The sequence below is a fragment of the Sorghum bicolor genome, chromosome 7 (assembly GCF_000003195.3).
Source record: "Sorghum bicolor cultivar BTx623 chromosome 7, Sorghum_bicolor_NCBIv3, whole genome shotgun sequence".
In the NCBI taxonomy this organism is placed as follows: Eukaryota; Viridiplantae; Streptophyta; class Magnoliopsida; order Poales; family Poaceae; genus Sorghum; species Sorghum bicolor.
The window spans coordinates 55,070,822-55,076,381 of NC_012876.2; positions in this window are offsets into that span (position 1 = coordinate 55,070,822).

The window sequence follows — 5,560 nt, forward strand, 5'->3', positions numbered from 1 at the left end:
TCCAGCAGCATCTGGAAGCCGCTCAAGCTCGTCAGAAAAGTTATGCCGACAAGAGAAGGAAGCCGATTGAGTTTTCAGTTGGTGACCATGTGTACATCAAGGTGTCTCCGATGAAGGGTGTACAAAGGTTCGGAGTCAAGCGAAAGCTTGCACCTCGCTATGTGGGACCTTATCGGATTCTCGAAAAGAAAGGGAATGTGGCGTACAAAGTTCAACTTCCAGTTGCGCTTCGGGCTATTTTCCCTGTATTCCACGTATCACAATTAAAGAAGTGCCTTCGTGTACCGGAGGAACGAGTGGAAATTCGAGATATCAAGTTGAAGTCAGACCTGGTGTACGAGGAGAAACCCGTAGCGATTCTTGATCGTAAGGAACGGGAGACGCGTAATCGTGTGGTTAAGCTCTACAAGGTGTTGTGGAGCAACCACGGGGAAGAAGATGCCACTTGGGAGACGGAGGATTATTTAAAAGAAGTTTACAAAACATTCTTCGAAAATCAGTAAGCTTTCAAATCTCGGGACGAGATTTTTGTAAGGGGGGAGGGTTGTAACACCCCAGTGTTATGGTTGCATTAATCATGTGCATAGCATAAGCATCATCATCTACTCAAAGCATATCATGATCATCATCTCTCTTGAGCCATGTCATTCTATGCAAAAAAAAAGTGTTTTAAATTGCTTAAATAGGCTTCCTATGCTTATGTTTGAGTGAACCATGCTTGTGTTTGTGCTTAATGCCTTGGTAATTAGTTTATCTATGCTTAACTTGACTTTGGGAACAATGTTCATGTTGGTCACTTCTCCAAAATGTGCCTTGAAGTCATACTTATGCAAATAGGCCCTAGAAACCTCTTTTGCTTTGGCTTTTAAAAAGTGTTTCATAAAATGTTTGCATGTCAAAACTTCCTACAGCAAAGTTGTAGAAAATTTTATAAGGAACAAAAGTTGTTTTATGTCCATCTCATGAAAATGATCACAAATAGCTCAAATTTGACCCACAAGGCAGAATTGGGGCTGTTTCCAACACTTAGAAAATTTTGTAAGTCCTGGAACGAAACCAGTTTGCTTGATCGATTTTGAAAACTCTATATCTTTCAATCCAGGCCGATTTGGCTTTTGCTCCAATTGACAAAGTTGTAGATCTCAGTTGGAACTCCAACTTTTTCAACTACACCGTCCTCTAATTCGTTCTGGTTTGGGAGTAAATCGTTGCCAAAGTAGCTCTGTCAGTCGGCCATCGTTTTGTCTCAATCGGTTTGAAGCTCGCCGACGTGGCCGACCGGCGGCAGCGCAACGGCGACATTTGGCGCCCGTACGCCGCTCCTGGCCCCGCTTGTCAGCTCTCGTCGCGTGCATGACCTCCACGGCGTCGCCCCGCGCAGAGTGGACGCGTCCACTTCGCTCTCCCTCGCCCTGCTCGCCAGAAACGCGGCCGCCGAGAGCTCTCCTCCGCGAGCTTACTCCGGCGAGCTCGCGCGCGTTCCATGCTACGCCATTGTCCATCAAACTTCACCCAAAGCTCCGCCGTGAACCGCTCTCCAAGCTCCACCCTCTAACTCGCCGAGAAACCCACCAGTGAGCCGACATTTCCTTCTTCCCCCAAATCGGGTCGCCGTGACCTTCTTCTCCGGCGAACTCAATGCCGAGCCCTGTGAAGCCTCTCGTCGTCTCTGGTTAGGTTCTAGAGGTAGCTTAGGTCCTTAGCAAGCTTTTGCGCCACTTAGTGGACGCTCTACCAAGCTCTCCGTCGCCGGACACGGTGCGCAGCGCCGCCGTGCTTCCGCCGGAGATGGGTGCTCTCGTGGCCAGCATGTTCCACGAGGATCCAGGCCAAGCTGTGTACCTAGGAAGCTTCGCCATAGTCCGCTGGTGCTGTAGAAGGCCTTAGGTTGCGCTCTACCGGCCTGAGGGCTCCGGCGTAACGCCGAGCACCTCCGCCGAGCCGCCTTCGTCGACGGTGAGCCGCTTCCGGTGGCTCCGCCGTGGGGAAAAGGGGGTCAATCGAGTCGTTAGGGTTTGGGGATCACGCTGATGCCCTTGGTTTGGCCGGAGACCTCGCCGTCGCGGAGAAATCGCCGGCGAAAGTCGCCTCGGCCGTGAGGAAGAAGAACCTGACAGATGGGGTCCACTGTCAGTGTCTCCTCTTTCCCTCCTTTTCTTTTATTCAAAATCCTGATTTTTGGCTTTCTTGCAAAAATCATATCTCCTGTTTCTGAGATCCAAAAATTATGAAACAAATTTTGTGGTATTCCTTGAGATGGCTAGTTTTTAATAAAAATATAAAATGAACCATGTTTTCTAGGAAAATTTTTATCAAGGATTTAATCTTGTTATTCATGGATAAATTCATATCTCTGGTTACACTACTTAGTTTACCCTAAAAATTTTATGGTAGTCTCTGTTTGGTATGAGAATGCTTTGGTAAATATTTCAGTATTTTTGGAATACTGTAGATTTGATATGCATTTTATGATTGAAATGTGGCTTGTTTCTTTAATTAAATCATATAAAATAATTGGTGCTTATGCTGGTGCTCTACTTTGGTAGTAAACATGTTTATGGTATTCCTAAGATATAAATAATCTGAAATCTGTTGTTTGACACCATATAAGTCATGTTTCTGAATTTATGAAATAAGCACCTAGTTACATGTTAAATGTATATCTTTAATTTGGTATGTGCAATTGCTCTGAAATTTTTATGGTAATGCTTTGATGCTATTCTTGTACTTATGTAATTTTTATAGATTTTTCTGAGCACTTTGACTAGTATCTTGTAATTATGCTCTTATTTAGGATTAATTAATAAATGCCTTGTTAAGTAAATGTTTGGGGGTTTCCATCTGATGTTCTGGTAACCTTGTAATATGTTTGTGCTCATAAGCCATGTGGTTGGCATGGTTTGTGTCTTGGTCATGTCATTAAATAATTAATTATAGGGTTAAAGGCTGTTCTGGACAGCAAGGGAGCAATTTAACTTTTTCTTAGTGATAATTTGGTTTTCTGGGCAACTTGTCTAAATCAAAGTTGTAGTAAACTTATCGAACTAGCTGTGGTTTAAATTTGGAATGAATTGGTCCAGTAGTTTAAAAGTTATGGCTGTTCCAAGTTAGGTTCCAGAAATAGGTGTTCTCTGTTTTTCTGGAACAGAACCTGGAACTTTATTTAAATGACTGGTTTAATGTATGAATCTTGCTGTGATGTTTAAAGATGAGTAGTAGACAATTTCATAAGCTTTCCAGAATGTCTTCACTCATGTTTGTTGGACCTGTATATCTTTAGTTATGATTTATTTACTGAGTATACTTGTTTTGTGTTGCTTGCTGTTTTAGTATCATGGTAGGTTTTGGGCTAAGGTAACTTATTTACTGGTGTGAGTTTGTATAACTTTTGCTCCGTAAAAGAGTGTCCAGTGAGTTACTTATGTTATCAAGCATTCATTATTAGCATGTGCATCTTCTTATTGTTCGAGCATGCAATAGGTGCATCGGACGCGACAGCCTCCTACGAGCTGCAAGTGAATCCCAAAGGTCAGGAGGGCAGCCAAGAGGTGGAGGTCCAGCAAGCCGGACTCGAGGAGCCCGAAGAAGAAGTTGAGTGCCCGAATCACGAGCCGGCGTCGTTCGTGAAAGGCAAGCCCCGGAGCATTCTAAGTCTCCCTTTATTTTCGAAAGTTTACTTAATATGTTATATCTATTGCTGCATTAAGTATAGGAGTTGTGATGAAACCTTTGCTGCATTCTACTCTATCCTTGTCCAGATAACTCACCACACCCTGGTTGTAGAGTTAGGATTGAGTAGCAGCTTAGCCATGCTTTAATCGGTAGAAGTCGGGTGATATCCTGTCACCTGCGCGATATAGGGTGATGTCGGATCACGATGGTCTATATGTGCTATCGTGGATGGAACCTGATTAAATTGACTTAAGCCGGGTGGAGTTTTGCAAGTTTGTAGTAACTCCGTCTGTGGCAGCTAAGGACCGATCGTTGTACGTCCTCTTGTCATGTTGAACGCATGCCTAACACTTAGTTGGCCGGATAACTCGTTCCGACCGCGAAGCCAAGTAGTATGACTCAGGCCGGAAGACCGGCAAGTATAAAGTGCGCACTACCGGAGGAAGTGCGGTGTGCGGGGGACCATTGGCGTAAGCCCAAAGGCAGGTGAGTTAAAATTCCTGACCTCCCTGGCAGAGTGGTAGCCCTGGGAGTGCGGCGCTGATCGGAGCCGCGATTCCTGAGTTGTACCAAAGGTGACCCGTTGGCTCTCCGGCAGGGGATGCTTGGGTGAGTGCTAGGAATAACCCTCCAGCTGGATAGGAATTCGATTTGAATCGCCGTCTCTCCCGGTTAGTGAGAACTTGACAGAGCAGCGGCAAACGTAGCATTCACTAATGAACTTGGTTCATGACAATGATGATAGCAAGAAGAGCATATGATGAATTTGATATGGTTATTATTGTTTGTAATAATCAAGTGATGTGTTGTAGTATAGGTGCCAATCTAGGGGTAGGTTGATGATAATTAAATATGATGCTCTGCAAATAATTTAGTTGTAAGTTAAGCTTTTGGCAAAAAGGTGAGTCAGCCAGCTCCCCTTGATATTTAGCCTTGCATGATCCTTGGTGTCTTTTATGTTTTACTAGACGGGTAAGTCTAGCTGAGTACATTCTCGTACTCAGGGTTTATTCCCACCTGTTGCAGATGACATCTTTTATGACGGTTTCTGCAAGACCTGTCTCCATCCCGCTGGGGATGAGGACTAACCGTTGGGCACGGTTCTCTAACAACTTCGTACCTGTTGCTTTTGGAAGGATGGCTTAGACTCTGGCAGTAACAGAAACTTGTGAACTGAACTTTGAACAAGTGTGTGTATTATTTTGCTTCCGCTACTTCGAACATGGGTTGTAATAACTTAATGACTCCGATGTGGTGCCGCTTCGACGGCAATGAATGGCTGTAACATTCGCTGTGTTTATGTTGAACTATTACGATCTTGGTTTGTTGCGAGTTGGTTTGAAGTCCTTCGTGATTTCAATTGACTACCGGGATTATATGGGCTCAAGTTTGGAAACTTGATTGCTTGACGATCGTTTCTGCACTTGAACTCTTATAATTTGGTCGGTTCTGTGACATAAAGTAGATGGAGAATTTGGCAGAGTGTCTACTTCGGCTTCGTGGGTTTCATCATGATGGGTATTATCCATCTCAGCTTCTAGGATTCTATCTAGGATCACTCTAGCGTCATCAGTAGGGATGCGAAAGAAAGAACCTCTAGACATTGTATGTAGCATTTGTTTATGATCTTTCTGAAGACCTCGAAAAAAGTGAAATAAAAGAACAGGGTCTTCAAGATTAAGGTTTGGACCAAATTCTAAAAGATCAGAAAAACATTTCCAGGATTTTCCCAAAGTTTCATTATCTTTTTGTTTAAAAGATAGGACTTCGAGTCTAAGGTCACCGATACGGTCGAGGGAATAAAAATCTAGACAAAAGTTGGCTCGTAAGACTCCCCATTCACCTCGTTGTTGACCTACCTTCTGATTATACTGTTGATGCAAAACTG